General features: G+C 48.0%; 1 protein-coding gene across 1 annotated transcript in view; it reads left to right on the top strand.

The window, feature by feature from the left end:
- WDR19 (WD repeat domain 19) overlaps nt 1–17,367 on the top strand; it is a 2,828,275-nt gene that overhangs the window by 123,116 nt on the left and 2,687,792 nt on the right. The gene's annotated exons all lie outside the window — the stretch shown is intronic.

Raw genomic sequence — 17,367 nt, 5'->3', positions numbered from 1 at the left:
AAGGAGTGGGAGTGCCCGGGAACAGAAGGAAGGCGGATCAGCCAGGGGAAGCGGAGAGAAGGAGGCAGGAGTAACTGGAGACCCGGCAGAAGGAAAGTGAAGAGGATCACAAGAACCCCCATGGGATGCCCTGCAAGTAAGCAGCCAAGGTGTTGAGACGGCCGGGCAAGCGAAATGAGGGCGAACCACCAACACAGAGGGCGTTTTTCAGGAGTCCAACGGAACAGTGAGGCACAGAAAGCTGGCCGGGTAGGAAAGAGAAGGACGAGAGAGTGGCGAAGGCGAAGAAGCCAGGACTCGCTAGGCAAAAGGTGAGGGGCACGCCCTGGCGTAGAGAGTGGGAACAGGAGAACGGACTGGGGAGCAGGAGGAGCGTCTGGACGGCATCGAAGGGGCGGCAGTGTGGAGTACAGCAAGTGAGCCTTCCCCCGGGGCACGCACAGCCAAAAGAGCACCAATACATGGAGGTAGAGCCCGGAGCCGGGAGCGGCGGGCACCCAGCCAGCACAGTACCCGGAAAGCAGAGCGCCCCCACAAGGGATCCAATTTAAGGCACATGGACAACCCCCGGACACCCACGAGAGCCCGAGACCGGGGAAGGCCTGATCCCATTGCCCAGAAGCAAAAGCGGTGGGCCACAGTGGGGAGGACCACATAGGCGGGGCCTGACCCTGGTGGGCCCCCGCCACCGTACCACAAAAGATCAAGAGGTAGACCGGTCTGTATTAAAACGGACGCCACGGCAGCGCAGTTGAGCCGGGGCAAGCAAGCCCTAAGCTAAACCACTGGAACTAGCAAGGCAAACGGGGGCACAGCAAAGACAGTACGAAGCTCCCCTCGGAGGGAGCAAGACGCCTAGGGAACTCAGCAGACCCAGGAGAATATAAAGATAGAGAAGACTGAGATAGGGGCCAGAGGAGAAAGCCCCCCCCCCATAGGAAAGAAAGGGCAGCGGAGAAGAGGAGCACCACTCCTCTGGGGGAGGGTGGGCCAAGCCACTGAACTTATTCAGAAGCGGGACAAGGAAGGGGGCGACCCACAGGAGCATAGAGAAAGGAGGAAATTATCAGCAGAAAGAGCAGAAAAAGGGGGAGTTCCCCCCCTGGCCCCAAAAAGGGTTCCTCCACTGGAAACAGGGGATCGAGGCCCAGAGGAGCGAAGCAGGGCCCCAAAACACCCAGCGCAGCATAACCAGAGTCATGGCGAACAAGAACAGGCAGAACAAAGGAGGGCAGGTACAGGGCGATAACCCTGGAACGCTACCAATAATGTGGCAGCCCAGAGAAGGAAACGAGCTACAAGTGGGCTCAGAGGAAACAACGGTCGGCCGAAGCTCCCAGGAAGAAGGGGACCCAACCACCCCAGTGTCACAACAAGACCTCCACGGAGAAATGTTAGCGCTACAGTCCAACCTGGTGAAGACGTTCCAGGAGCAGATACAATTGATTAGAACAGACATTAACCAGGCTATGGCAGAGATGAAGCAGGAGGTGGGGCAGCTAGGGGAGAGAACAGACCTCCTGGAAAAGGGCCTGCAAGAAGTGGACAGGGAAACAACGGCGAACAGCGAAGCGATTGAAAGACTAGACACAGCAACAAGAAACCTGGAACTAAGGATTGAGGACATGGAGAACCGGTCTAGAAGGGTCAACATTCGGCTGAAGGTACTGTCGGAAACGGTGGCAAACAGAGACCTAAAGAGGGCCCTACAGGCTATCTTCTCTGACCTTCTAGGGGAAACAGCCCCAGATGCAGTGGAATTGGACAGAGTCCATTGAGTAGGGCGACCAAACAAAGGCCCAAACGCTAGACCTGGGAATGTGCTGCCCGCCTTCACGAGATATGGACAGAAGGAGCCGCTAGACAGCCAGAGCCAGTAGAATACAATGGGGAAACAATTGAACTATACTAGGAGCTGGCCAACAGTACACTAGTGAAGCAACGCCAAATACACCCAATTTTGGCCTTTCTTAGGAACCGAGGAATCAGATACAAGTGGACTTTTCCCTTCTGTCTCCTCTTGGAATGGGCAGGATCACAGAAAAGAATAACCACCCTGCAAGAAGGGGCTGACCTACTGCAATTGGCCCTGGAACAGGGAGATCGGGAAGGGAGGCCAGAGAGATCACCAGAGGCTGAGCCACGACCGAGACCCAGACCCTGGGAATGGACAACAGTCAGAGATAACCAAAGGAGAAGGCCAGCACTACGAGGCCCCTCCGGAAAGGGTGGAGGAGTGGAGACAAACGGGGAAAGGAGAGAGGCACCCGACGAGGGGAAACCCTGAAAAGGTGACAAGAATAGGGATGGTGGACACTAAGGAGTAAACAGGGGCAGGGGGCAGAGGGGAGCAAACATCATGAAGTCGGTAGGGGATGAGGCCACCGACAAAGGGGATCAGGGGGGCAGAGAGGGGAGGGGGAAGGACAGAGCAGGGGCGGGGAGAAAAGAGAAATGGAAGGGTTAGTAAGACAAACCAGAGAAGATTTGGGTGAGAGGGCAAGGAGCATTCAATACACAAAGGGTATAAGAAAGGGTGGGGGAATTAAGGGGGAGGGAGTCCCCAAAAATAGCAACCGCACAAGGCTGAGACGCATCCTTCGAGTGGATAACTAATAACGTTAGGGGGCTTAACTCCCCCTTATGGAGGAAAACTTTGGAAAGGGTTGCAAGGAAAGAAAGGCCAGATATACTGGGTATGCAAGAGACACACCTCCTACTCAAATATCAAGCTCGGCTAAGGTTGCAGGGATTCGATCAAATCTACCAAGCATCAGGGAAAACCAAGACAGGTGGGGTGGCACTGGCAATAAGGAACACAGTGAACTTCAGGGAAACCAACATTATACGGGATAAGAAAGGCAGATATGTCATAGTACGGGGATCCTGCAGGGAACTCACATATACAATAGCGGTGGTGTAAGTGCCGAATATGGGGCAGGATACCTTCCTGAAGCGATTCCTGGAGATACTGGAAGAGAACGCAAGGGGCACAATTCTACATCATCGGTCTTATTACCTCCTGGGTGGGTCATACACATTCACAATCACTAAAGGACGCTCTTCAGTCAACACAATGACTACCGCCAGCACATTGGGATTATCTCCAGCAATGGCAATTTCGTTAGCTCTATAGCAATTAGAGCATAAAGTTATTAACCCTCCATATGGGTGCTGTTTCAACCCTCTCCAAGCTAATTTGCTAAAACATCTAAACCCATCAAACCTTGAGTCCCCCATAAGCTGGGTTTTGTGTAGCAACACTATAGCTGCTGCCCACAAAGCAGCAAAGGAGTCATTATCTCGATATAATGACTGATGGCCCCTTGTGTTTCAGATTTCTATACTCGGGCAACCCTCAGGATGTATACAATGCCTTGGGTAAAAAAGGCATCAACCAATCCCAATCTGCTTTAGTGGTATCATCGACTACCATCTCATTATCTCTGATCGTCTTTTGATGTCCCGTTTTATGTTGCAAGCCAATTACCACAACTGACTTGGCATCAGCCTCTGGTTTAGGCATTTTACCATTACCTTAAACGATGGGTTTAAAAACATCAACCTGATCAATATAAAAGAAAATCTATCGGATCAAGAACACCACTTCTGCTACATAGCAATGAAACTGAGTAACAGGGGAACTATATCCCTCCAGATGTTAAAAAAAATAAAAATAAATGTGAGTTTTTTTTAACATATGTAGGGATGGGGTGTGAAGAAATACTTGCAGGACACATCCTCTATTTGCTGGCAGTTTGTCATGTTCATGCAATCTCGTTATTGTGAACAAGGTAGGGGGCAATATCTTCACTACGGGGCCAATGACCCCTTCCTCTCTTCAACCACTTGTTCAAAGTCTTTCACACTGGATGCAATTGAGCTGAACGTGTCATACATATCCTGCATGTCTGATTCCAAACAATCATTCAATACCTTTGTTTCTGGTTCATTTTTATCAACCGTTTGTCTCATTCTACATGCATCCGGTCTTGCATTGGCCGTTTTCAATTTTTGTTCACGAGTTAACAACCAGTTTGTTAAATTGTTACTATTACCCTTTTTATTGTTATGCTTGTGCAGCTTTTACAAGCCTTTTTTGGTTGATGCATATTCCGACATGTTTCCATCTTGGGACCGGTACTCGCCACTGTATTTCACTGTTCTTGACTTGCTTTGAAATAGTAGCATTCTGTGCTGCCTTCCGTTTCCTCCTTTCTTTAAGTGACGGCAATGAGTCATGTGCCGGCTCAGCATTGGATTCTAATCCGTATGGGTTTTAGGTCATTTTACCGTAGTTGACTCCATTACATTATTACATTTGTGTTGATGGTCTCGACTCTTCCAGCACAACAATTTCTTCTACTTCCTTCCCTGCAATTTTAACGAGTTGTTTATTCGGGCGCTGCATCAAGGATTGTTCATTCAGCGCCATTTGACACAATTTTCCCAGCAGCTCAGACAGAATGGGCCTCATTATGAGGTTGCTGGTCTGGTAACAACGGTACTGGTAAGCTTGCCGGTACCGTTGTTACCGGACCGGCTGCTCGGGGGTGCTTTTTCGCCTCCAGGTCTGACATGGCAGGTGGACCAGCACCCGCGAGCAGACCATGTCGGATGCACCGCCACCATTCAGGTATGGTGCCGGTGCATCCAGCCTCCCCATTCCCATTGAGTCCAATGGCACTCAAATGGAAATGGGGACTAATATTTTCCAGCGCACGGGAATGGGCAATTACCGGGGCTGTAATGCCCCGGTAATAGCCCATTCCCGTGTACCAGGAAAAAAAATGATTCCGGCACCAGCTGTGCCGGTTTTACCAGCACGACTACCGCCGGTCTCATAATGAGGCCCAATGTTTGTTTCATTAATGAGATGGGTACACATCTTCAATAAAAATCTTGAGGGCAAAATGTATGGCTTCATTGCCCACAACATTTTCACCACCCGCCGTTGACAGCGTGGTGGTGTAATGTGAGTTAATCTTGTTATGCATCACTGGCCATGAGTGCATGCTGATAGAATGTTGATGTTTGTCTGATAGACAGCTCAGGAGAATGTTGAGTGAGTGTTGTGTGTGAGTGTTCCTTGAATGTCAGTTGGGAGCTTGAGCTGGAAGTGAGAGGATGGCCGGTGGGTCTGTCCCTTAAATGTCTGCTGATGTCCAGCTGATACTGTTATGTACATACCTGGCTGTAATTGGAGTTTTACATATGTAACTATGTATAATAAAGTATCCTGGTTCAACCTACATGGCTCCACAGCTGATCTGTGTACTTATAGACAGAGACCTACACCACATCTTAACACGTGGTTACACCACCTGTGTCTTCTAGTTGATTGATCCCTATATAGCTCATCCTGAGTGGAAACATACTCTACAATAGTTTTATCCACTAATCCAGTTAAGAGCGATGAACGTGACAATCTTTGCGTTAAGGGACCGGTGGATCGGTGGACATCAGCTAGCAATACAGTCAATGCTTTGTCTGTACTCCTCTTGGAAGTCTGAAACGCTTTGTTTTTTAAGGAATAGCAGAGAATTAATGAGGTATAGTTGCCACTCTCTGCTCAAGAGCTGGCGACGCAGATATACTGTTTAACACCTCCTCTGTATTTATCTATTTTCCCACCCTTTTTGTCCCTCCTTTACTCCCGGGCGTACTTTGTCATTTTCCCATCCTGATGGCTCCCAATATCACATTTGGTCACACCCACGTGGGATTTGCCGGGATTACCTACAATGCTCTCTTTATATGCATCTGTCAAGGCGGCTACCTTCTGTCCTTTAGGCAATACTTCATTCATTTTTTTGGGCAAGCACACAAAGTATCGTAGATGTTCCAAACTTTGTAGTTCCAGCCGGCACCTCCTGAACAACTACAGACACTTCCACAACACTTAGGGATACAAGGTCCATCATCTTTGGGTCCAGCTCTGACATGTGCCTGACCTTACAGATGCAGGCGTGGAAACTCTGCTTTCAACTTTAGCCAAAATGTGTTTGTATAGAGCTTTTATCAAACGGTTCTTCACATATTCTGCCACTTTTGGTGATGGTACCTGTTAGGGAGAATTATCATAAATGTGCTAATTCCCTCTACCATAGAGCCCTCCAGCTCTTTTGCTAAACTTTGGGGCTTTGAACTTTTTAATTCTGTTCGTTTTCTGTGTTTATTTCTTTTAGTTATGGAGTTTTAGACAACTCCATAGGCATCGTTTTATTTGTGTCACACAGCACCCTCAGTGCAGTGTCACAGGGGAAGCCTTTTAGGCTCTCCCAAGGTTTAAACACCTTCTCTGGGATAAACTACCGTTTCCCAGAGAAAGTAAAGTGAAATTGACTTTACTAGTCTTTTCAAATGCCTAGGTCCAGCACACACTATCTAACAATAGAGTGCTGGAGGGGTTACTTAGTATCCCCTATATCTAGAAACTCATGAAGCAGTCAAATGCTACCCTTTCCTCTTTTCGAAATGGTTGGTGGTAGTGGTTTTACAACAAACTACCATGATTTTTCCCGACCGTGAACACTGGTAGCGTAAAATGGTGGGAGCCATGTTGTTCAAGATGGTGTCTGAGCCTCCTTTGTTTAAACGGGTCCCGGTCTTCTTTTTTTGCCATTTCTTTTTGGAAAGGTCCTTCTAGAATTTGTCTCTGCGCGCCAAACCAGGTTTGGTCCCTTTGTTCCTGTGCCTTTGGTGGGCTTCAGGACTGAAGACCGCCTATGGCGCCCGAGTGTCTGGTGTGGGCAGGAAGTGAGGGAGGTGCCCGAAACTCCATGTGCTTAGTCTCCTAGGAGACCCAAATGCACTCTGGCGTGATTGGCTGGCTGACTGTCCGGCAAGGACCCTGCTGGGTGAGTGGCAGCTATGCTGGAATGAATTGGAGAAAACTGTTTAAAAGGCAAGAAGACGGCTGCTGCAACTACTGGACCATTGGTTTTCCCCGTGGAGCCTTGCTGCAGGTCCGAATCGCTAAGTTCACCTCGACAGAGAAGCCCTTTAAGGACGACTTTTTCCTTTGAGTTGGTAGGACCAATCAACTCGTAAGCCACCTGGACACCATTCTCGGAGATGGTTGTATTTTCCTTAAGAGTGCTGCAGGAAACCGAATAACCAGGGAGAAGGACACCAGCTTGTGTGCTTGAAGACAGTCACCGGAATCAAAGAATTTCCAGTTTGCCAGCTTTGTGACCAGTCCCCGTGCAGTGCAGGAGTCCCCCGACGTCCTCCCTCTTGTCCCCACAACTGAGGCTCAGGAACAGCGAGATCTGCAGGAACTGTCAGGAACAGAAGTCTTCAGCTGCATCTTTTTCTTCAATATAAGGTACTGTGAAAACCTGACAGAGAGAATTTACCTCTCACCGCGAAAGTTCTTGGAACTTTGGCAACTTGCAGGCCTAGTCAGCTTGTGACCCGACACATGAACCTTTCTTCCGTGAACTACTTCAGAGAACTGTGGCAAAGACTTTTCTGTTTAAATACCAAACCGTTTTTACCTATACAAGACACTAGTCCATTGACTTTGGCCTACCTGTTGCATTGAATCAACTGTTCTGGTGAACTCAAACTATTTGCACTGTTTAAGAGTAACTCTATTATTCGTTTTATTAACTTATGCCTTTTTGTTCCTACTTCAACTGCTCTGAATGCCATTTTGCTCCTCCTTCAAAGTAGTATAAATGTTTCAGAACCGGTTAGTGTGAAGCTTTGTACTATGTTTGTGTGTGATATTGACTGTTTTCTAACTGATTGTGTAAATAAATTAAGAAGTGTTTTACAAAGAAACCTTGAGTTTAAGTGTCTATCTGAATACCTGCGATTGTAGACCTCTGTGTAACATCATTACAAGCTCACATTCCCTCTTGAGTTAAGCCTGGCTGCTCAGCTCACTACCAAAAACTGGTGGTACAGACTTATACCAAAGGTTGGTCTTGCTTACACCTGTAGTCCTATTTGTGTGTAGTGGTCCCAGAGGGTACCACATACAAACTTTGCCTAAAAGTACCCTCTGTGCAGGTCTGCGCATGTTATCCCGATAAAATAGCTCCCTTTTGTCCCTCTGGTTTCAACTCCAACTCTTGGGCGCAATGATCCACCTTCTGCCACTTCAACATCAGTGCTTACTCCTCGGAAGTAGGTCAATGGTCCCCTGAAGATGCCTCAGAATATGTCATCTCGATGATGCTAGGGATGTGATTCTAATATTCTGTTTCCCCGGAATGCGAATATGTAGGCTGAGCACCCTAATGCTATTCAGAAATACTTCCTTGTCGTTATTAAAGGGAGCAAGCAGCCTGTGAAGGAGAATCATGTTCTTTCTTATCTTGAACCCGGGGATCTGCAGAGTCCTTGCTCGTGCAGGCTGGAGTACTCCCCTGTCCCCACCAAAGGGGGAGTGGCAGATAATGGTCTCTCTTCCAGCAGTATATTGTACAATTCATTGCCTCTTTTACCAGCCTTAGTGCTCAACATCGATTCCAGGGCTTCCAGCATTGTGTCAATGGCCTTCAGCGCATCTAATAGTGCAATTTTTAGAGAGTCCTAAAGACCTTCTTGAAACTCAATGACAACAGCAGATCCCTGTCTGCGTAGTTGCTATGGCTAGATAGGGTTTTCTCCAAGAAAGGTAATCTTCTCTCGTAACTGTCTTCCAGCTGCTTCTCCGGCACGGACTACTAAATTCCATTTTGCCATTTGCACAGGGCTTGTGTGTCTTGAAGCCTAAACTGTGCAGGCAGATTGTGTCTGAGGAATATGGGAGTTGAGGGATGCAAATTATTTAACTTTACGGAACCGCAGCACCACCTTCTTGGCTGGGCGCCGGGCGCACACTGTTTGCCTTGTGTAGTCTGGTGTAAATATCTTGCGCAAACGCTCTGTGACCCAAAGCTTGGCTCACCCTTGGTCGCGTGGTAATCTATTCCAGCTGTACCGAGAACGAGAAAAACCTATCCAGAAATGCTCCTGCCTGGTTGTTAGGGAGAATTCTCATTCTATAGCTAATTTCCCTTACCTATAGAGTCCCCCAGCAGCTTTGCTGGATTTGAAGGGTTTGTTTCTTTTTCCTGCTAAGAGTGAGACTTTTTTCCCCACTCTTAGGCATGTTTGCTATGTGTGTCCTAGGCTATTTTTGTGTTTAATGTCTATGGGGTTTTTCTCACCCCCATAGAAACCATCTTTATTCACATGTTACACAGCACCCTCCGTCGTAGCGATCCCCAAACTTTGACTCCATACCCTGGGACTGACTACTGTCTCCCAGGGTATGTAAAGTCCCAATTGACTTTACTAGTCAATTTTTATGAACTTAACCAGAACAACCCATCTTACTATGGAGGTACTGGAAAGGGTTAATAGTTTTTCCCTTATGTTCATTTTCGAGAGGGTACCGTACAGTCCCTCTCTCAAATGTTTCTGGCTGGTGGCAGTGGTTACTACCATAAATATTCGACCGCAAATATTTTCCTATGGTATTTTCCCATTGTTCGATGGCTACCACATTTTCTGACAGCCTCTAACATACCGCCAGTGTATTTTAATATTTACTTTGCTCCGGTAGGTTTTATTTGCCAGAACTTTAATATAACTTCTTTCTCGTGCCTTTCTCTAAACTCCTAACCCAGGTCGGGGATCCTATGTTCGTTCGTTTGGCGGGCTTCGGCCAAGAAGCCCTCCTTTCGGTGCCACTGAGTCTGGGATGGGTCCATTGTAGGGGAAGGGGAGTAGGACCCCTGGACAGGGTTGCCTCAGCAACCCATGTCGCACTGATAGGCTGGAGGGTCTCCCGCCAAGATGACCATTCCACTGTCTGAGTGACAGCTAGGCTGTATGAATGGGGATCTTTTTACATAAAAGCAGGGTCCTGAGGACTGGAAGAACAAGACGTCGCCACTGGAACTAAGAAGCCGAAGAGGAGAGAAGCCAAAGACATCTGCAACGACTGAACCACCAGTGAAGCTCTGCTGCAGCATTTCACCACTTTTCTCCACACGACGAGAGAAGATCTTCATCTGCAAGAGCCTTCTTCCCTTGAGCTGGTAGGGCAAACCAGTTTGCCAATCGCCTTCCTGGACCTGGCTTGGTCGAATCGCCAGTACCCTGTACTCGGAGGCCAGATAGCCAGGCACCAGTCCACCCGGACCGTGATTTAAAGGAGCATACCTTTTATTCGCCGGGCAGCACCGCGGCTGGTTTCATCCCTGGGTAGTGCAGTCACTCGAACCTTCCTCCACGACGAGAGCCTCTCTTCCTCTGCTGGATCCCCGAACTGCAGGAACTACCAGGAACGACCGCCACCGCAGGAGCCACTTCTTCATTTTAAAGGTACATTGTTCCGCCAGGCCGCCCTTTCTACGCGGTAGCACTAAAGGTCTTTTAAATCCTTTACCTACCTGTTGGGTTGGCCGCCCCTCTCTCTTAACATTGTCTTTCACCTTCTGCATCCACCTTTTCAAAATCGTTAACCAAAGAGTTGACTGCAGCTACAAGAACATTTTGCTCCTGGGCCCTTGCCCTGTAACACTGACTCTGGCACAGGCCTACTGACTCTGGCTACATTTGTTAGAACTGCCTTCTTTAGATCTGTGTTGATGCACTTACGTCTTATAACTACCCTTTCGAAGGGATTGTGTCCTCCGATGTATTCCTTATCTTTGATAGATCATCTCCAGCTTGCTGGCCTCGGAAAACTTTTTTCAGTAGAGGGCGCTGCGCGTCGACGTCCCTCGAGCCGATGTCCCTCGACGGCCTCTGTATCAGCGCCGACGTCACCACACGTATAAATAGACTCGCGCAGCGTCCGTTGCTCAGTTCTGTTTTTCCGCGCTTCGTGGGGCCTCGGAATATCGTTGCCCAGTTCTTCAGTCAAATATATCAATATATTCCTCGTGAATACTGACTCGTACTCGATGGCTTCCTCACCCGAACCGACGACTCCACAGTCCGGCTTCAAAAAATGTCGAGACTGTGGAAAGAAAATGTCGTTGACGGATCCTCACAGGATCTGTTTGTGGTGCTTGGGAATCGAGCACCATTGTTCGGAGTGTGTGGACTGCATGTCCATGATGGCGAAAGCCTTCAAGGAGCGTAAGGGGAAGCTCGAGAGTGGTAAGGCATTCGTCTCCTCACCATCACAACAGACATTCTCGTTTTAGGTCTCGAAGCAGCTCCCATCACTCTTCGAGATCTAAGCATTCAAAAAAGAGACGTCGAAGATCCCCTTCCTCGTCTTCGTCATCTTCCGTTTCCCCAAAAAGGGTCTCCTGCCCCACAAAACATAGCTCTCAGGCTGAGTGGGAGGAATTCAGGAAAAAGATGCTAAGCGTCTTCACGAAAGCGGCCTCGACCCCCTCGAAGACTGCTGAGGGTGATACCCTGGGTGAACGACCCGAAAAATCAAAAAGCTGCGAGTCGCAGTACCCGGTGAAAGAAGCCACTCGAGAGTGTCATGAACCCTCGAGTAAAGGCAAGGTTGCGTCTTCGACGCCGTCGTCGAAGATCCCTTCAACACATAGATCGGCGTTGTCGACGCCGTTATCGAAGGGTTCTTCGACGCACAGGTCAGTCGAGTCGACGCCGTCTTCGACGCCGAGAAAGGATAAGCCCACGGCCACCTCACAGCCAGTGGCCATACCCAGAGCCTCGAGCACGAGAATGTCGTCGACAACCTTGAGTAGAATCCCGATACTCTCGAGTTCATCGAGGCCTCTACCACCTTTCTCGACGCCTTTTTCGATGGCTTCGAAGCTGTTAACGTCTGCGTCTACGACATCGACGTTTTCTCAGCCAATCATGACAAATTTGGCTCCTTCTGCCTTGGAAATGGGATTTATACCATTTTCAAGACCTGACCACTCCAGGGTCTTATCTTCTATTTATGAAGATGGGGAGGATTCGGATCAGGAAAGACCTTTTGAGTTGCAGGGATCTGCAACTCCTGCACCAGAGGAATTTACATCTGAGGAAGGTAGGTTGAAAGACCTCCATGAAACCCTACAGGAAGCAAGTGGGTTGGACACTTCCCCAGAAGTGGAGTTTGCCACACCAGACCCAGGGGAACATGCTGAAACCCCTTATAGAACCTTGATGGCAAGGATAATAGAGTTTATGGGATGGTCCACACCCTCACCTGCTTTTCAGCAAGACGACCTCACAGACATCTTGGTCAAAGGTCCACAGGAGGATCCTGTGGTGCCATTTCATGCGGCATTACAAAGGAGAATTTTGGCAAACTGGCAAACACCTGAGGTCATCCCGGCGGTTAACAAAAATTATCAGCTAAATATCGGGTGTCTTCTGCTGAACCTGAATATTTATCCAAACACCCAACTCCGGCAGCTACTTCAGCAGGTAGTAAATCAGCTTACCCTACCGTTCCACAGGACAGGGATGATAAGAGATATGACTCTATGGCCAAAAAAGTCTTTTCCGCATTTAGCATGGCATTGAAATCCATCAATGCTAATTGTACGCTCGCAAGGTTCAGCCACACACTTTGGGAGTGTGCTTCATCAGCGGCTGACTGCTTCCCGGAGGGAGAAGAAAGGGAAGCGTTTCTCAACATCATTAAGGAGGATAAGGACTCAATGTGCGAATCCCTTCAGACTGGCATTGATTCTGCTGACAGTATCAGCAGGGCCATGGCGGCAAGTACAACAACCAGGAGATTTGCTTGGTTGCGAAAGTCTGGTTTTGCTCCAGATGTGCAAAGCAGACTCTTGAATATGCCCTTTGACGGCTCTTCTTTGTTTGGTAAGAAGGCGGATGACAGTTTAGAAAAACTACAAACATCAAAGGCAGCAGCAAAATCCTTAGGAGCTGCTATCCGTCAGACACCATATCGCCCCTCAGGAACCTCTTGGAGAGGTAAGTCCTTTCGCTTCTATTCCGCATTCGGAAAGGGCAGAGGACAGCCGGTTCAAAGGGGTCAGAAGAAATTCACCCGAGGCGGACGGGGTAAAAACACAAAAGCCGCAGCAGCAGCAGGTGCCTCTTTACCCTCAGCATCTGCATCAGCCGCCTCCAAACCGCTCTGAGGACTCTCTTCACAAAACACCAGTAGGGGGCAGGTTAACTCAACATCTGACGGAATGGCAGGCTATTCTACGCATCCCTCAGAGTCATCCACCGGGGAACAGCTCTCTGAGAGTTCCAGATCTGCTCCTCTTGCAGGAAATTGTAGGCCTGCTAGAGAAAGGTGCCATAGAACCGGTACCTGTAGCTGAGAGGAACAAGGGCTGGTACCCCCCCCCTACTTTCTCATACCGAAGAAAGACGGAGGACTGAGACCTATCTTGGACTTACGAGAATTGAACAAGTTCCTCAGGAAGGACAAGTTCAAGATGGTAACTCTCTCTCAGATCCTTCAGGCCCTCCAGCTCCAGGACTGGCTGGTATCTCTGGACCTCCAGGATGCTTATTTCCATGTGCCAATCCATCTCAAACACAGGAAATACCTGAGGTTCGCAATTGGCGGCTCTCATTATCAATTTTGAGTTCTGCCATTTGAGCTGACCTCCGCCCGAGGGTCTTCACCAAGCTAATGCCGGTAGTGGCTGCAAGTCTAAGGAGGGAAGGGATCCACGTCTACCCCTACCTGGACGATTGACTGATCAGAGCTGTATCTTCGGAACAAGCTCAGAACCAGCTAGATTATGTCTGCCACTTCCTTCACAAACTGGGCTTCTCCCCGAATTTAAAGAAGTCACAGATGATACCATCACAGAGACTCCAGTTCATTGGAGCGGTCCTGGACACTTCCCTGGGAAAAGCCTCGCCACCAGAGGTGAGGGCTTAAGATATTCTGCAGATGGTCACCAAGTTTCAAAATGCCCAACGTCTCCCAGCCTTCGACTTTTTGAGGTTGCTAGGCCTCATGGCATCCTGCATCTTCCTTGTGCCAGAGGCTCGCCTGAGAATGAGATCTCTTCAGTGGGCACTGAGAATTCAGTGGTCGCAATTCTCAGGGAGAATGACAGACCTCCTTCAGATTCCGGACAAGGTGGCTCGAGACCTTCAGTGGTGGTCCTGCCAGGAAAACATCTTGAAGGGGGAACTGTTTTGGCAACCATGGCCGGAGATAACAGTAGTTACAGATGCCTCACTCACGGGTTGGGGAGCCCATACCAACGACTTGACCATCAGCAGTCGTTGGTCTCCATCGGAGTCCAGACTACATATCAACCTGTTAGAGCTGAGAGCAATCAGACTAGCGCTGAAGGCTTTTCTGCCATCTGTACAGGGCAAAAATGTCCTGATAATGACGAACAACACAGTGGCCATGCACTACCTCAACAAAAGAGGAGGCGTATGATCACTACCACTGTGCAGAGAGGCAATTCAGCTCTGGTTTTGGACAATTCAAGAAGGAATCCCTCTATCGGCAGTCCACCTAGCCGGAGAGAAGAACTTGACGGCGGACGCTCTGAGCAGGCAGGGCACAGTCTCCCATGAGTGGGAACTAGCTCAGGAAGTCCTTCAGGAGATCTTCGCCCTTTGGGGAACCCCTCAAGTGGATCTGTTTGCCACCAGTACCAACAGAAAATGCAATCTGTTTTGTTGAAGGGAATTTCCCCCAAGAGGAGCTCTAGGGGACGTGTTCGCAGTGGACTGGGAGTTTCCACACCTGTACGCGTTTCCACCAGTCCCTGTCATTCCTCAAATGATCAGGAGGTTGAGAAGATTCCAGAGAACCATGATCCTAATTGCCCCACACTGGGCCAGGAGAACGTGGTACCCGGACCTTCTGGACATGTCCATCTGCCCTCCAATTCGTCTTCCACTCAAGGAGAATCTTCTGTCAAAGAAGGGGGGTCAGGTTCTCTATCCAGACATCAGAACCCTCAACCTTCACGCCTGGCTTCTGAATGGTTGACATACAAGGATGACGTCATGGAAGTGTTGCTTTCGACCAGAAGGCCAGCAACAAAGTCTTTATACCGCTGCCGTTGGAACAAGTTTTGCAGCTGGTGTAGAGAAGAGAATATCGACCCCTTTTCATGTGGTACACCAACGGTGTTATCCATTCTACTCTACTTGGCAAATTCAGGCCTTCAAGTTGGCACTATCAAGGGCTATCTCGCAGCGCTATCGATCTTCAAGCGCACTGCGGAGGAACCTTCGTATTTCAAATTACCCTTAGTAATACAATTTCTAAAGGGATTAACTAATGTCTATCCTCCAAGACCTTTCCAGGTTCCTTTATGGGACTTAAATTTAGTCTTAAATTTCCTGATGGGTACTCCTTTCGAACCACTCCACTCTTGTTCGCTAAGATTTCTCACCCTTAAAACTGTCTTATTAGTGGCTTTAACATCTGCTAGAAGGGTGAGCGAATTACAAGCTCTATCTTGTAAACCCCCCCTCATACAATTTTCCATAAAGACAAGGTTGTCCTACAGGTGAAGCCTAATTTCCTCCCAAAGGTGGTTTCTGAATTCCACATCACTCAGAAAATGACCTTACCTTCATTCTATCCGCCTCCCCATCCGGGGAAAGAGGAAGAAAGCCTACATAGGCTGGACCCAAGGCAGGCTTTAAGCTTTTACATCAGCAGACTTGCTAGGATTAGACAAGCAGACCAACTGTTCGTGGGTTACTCATGGCACACGTTGGGACTACCGATAACAAAACAAACCATTTCCAGATGGATTATTTTGGCCATCCTGGAATGTTACAAACTGGCAGGGAAAGAGCCTCCTCAAAATCTTAGGGCTCATTCAACCAGGGGTATCGCAGCCTCCTCGGCCCTCCAAAAAGGGGTTCCGGTTCGAGACATATGTGCGGCTGCCACATGGTCGTCCACACATACCTTCACAAGATTTTACAACCTGGATTCCTCCTCTAGTCAAGAGACTAGGTTTGGCAAAGCCGTATTACATTTGGTTCATTCCTAAAAGGAAACATGGCGTTTTACTCCCACCTCCAATTGCACACCACTGCTATGGAAGTCTATCAAAGATGAGGAATATGTCGGAGGACACAATCCCTTCGAAGTAATACTTCCCTTGTGGTTGCAGCTTACGCTCCTTCAAGGTCAATAACCAATTCATGTACAACATCTATTAACGTCAAAACAGAACTGAGCAACGGACGCTACGTGAGTCTATATATAAGCGTGGTGACGTCGGCGCCGATACGGAGGCCGTCGAGGGACATCGGCTCGAGGGACATCGACGCGCAGCGCCCTCTACTGAAAAAAGAATTCCGAGGCCAGCAAGCTGGAGATGATCTATCAAAGATGAGGAATACGTCGGAGGAACATCCCATCGAAAGAACGTTACAAGGTAAGAAGTAACTTGTTCTTTCTTCCCCTTTCTAAACCTTGTGAAATGCCATTTTGCTCAGTTTTCATTTAAGTATTTTCTATACTGATGCACTGTCTTGCTCAAACTGGTTCACAAACTTATGGGAAGTGTTGCTAGGGTGTGTAATAAGCTATTTCTATATAACTTGTGCTTTCCCTCCCTTGTGGGAAATTGCTAGAGTATCCCTTGTGTGTGGTTTTCACTGTGCCGTTTTGCTCAGTTTTCACTCTGGTTCACTTGGTCTACAATTTAACTAGGGAGTGTGTATATTTTTCCTTGACTTAATTTTAACTTGCTTGATGACTGTGATAAATGTGTTTTGCTAGAAGTGTATAAAATAAATATATATATATATACTTTTTAATACAAAGCTTTGGTCAGTGTTTCCTTGTGCCATAGTACTGGAGGCCTATTGTGTAAACTTTGAATACTGCTCATCTCCCTCTTGAGATAAGTCTGACTGCTCAGCCACAGCTACCAACTAAATCTTTGTGGTACAGTCTGATACCAAAGGGGATTTATTGCTCTCCCCTGTAGTCTTAATCGTCTGTAGTGCTCCCTAAGGGAACTGCACAGGATTCTGCCTAACACTGGTCACAGGTGAAATGTCACAGTCAATAAATGGGAAAACCATCTCTTCTCACATGCACAACGAGCTTAACAAAAAAGCGACTTAGCCTACAGAGGAGTCGCAAAAGAAAGGGGAGGAAGTGACCTGAAGTGAGAGGGACATCAGAGGAAGGATGGAAGTTTGAAGAACTACTCAAACCAATGAGGATGTTTGTATTTGTGGTTTAAACAGTGTTTTTGTGATTTAATTGTTTAGTTACTGCTGTGGATTGGCAATAAGAAAGTTAACCATACTGCTCACTTCAGATCTTGACATAGAATGAATTGCTTTAAGTTCAAGATCGTTTTTTTTGCATATTTGCTTTCCTGCGTATCATCACCACCAGCGAATCGCCCAGATTCTGGGAAAATAATGTAACTTGCTAGAACTGGTCATTTTTAACCCAACTCTGCAACTATACTTGTAGCAGAACATTTTAAAACGTTT

Source organism: Ambystoma mexicanum, chromosome 6q (assembly GCF_040938575.1).
Source record: "Ambystoma mexicanum isolate Mex_15411 chromosome 6q, UKY_AmexF1_1, whole genome shotgun sequence".
Classification (NCBI taxonomy): Eukaryota; Metazoa; Chordata; class Amphibia; order Caudata; family Ambystomatidae; genus Ambystoma; species Ambystoma mexicanum.
The sequence above is the reverse complement of the archived record's forward strand: the minus strand, read 5'-3'. Positions and strand labels throughout refer to the sequence as shown.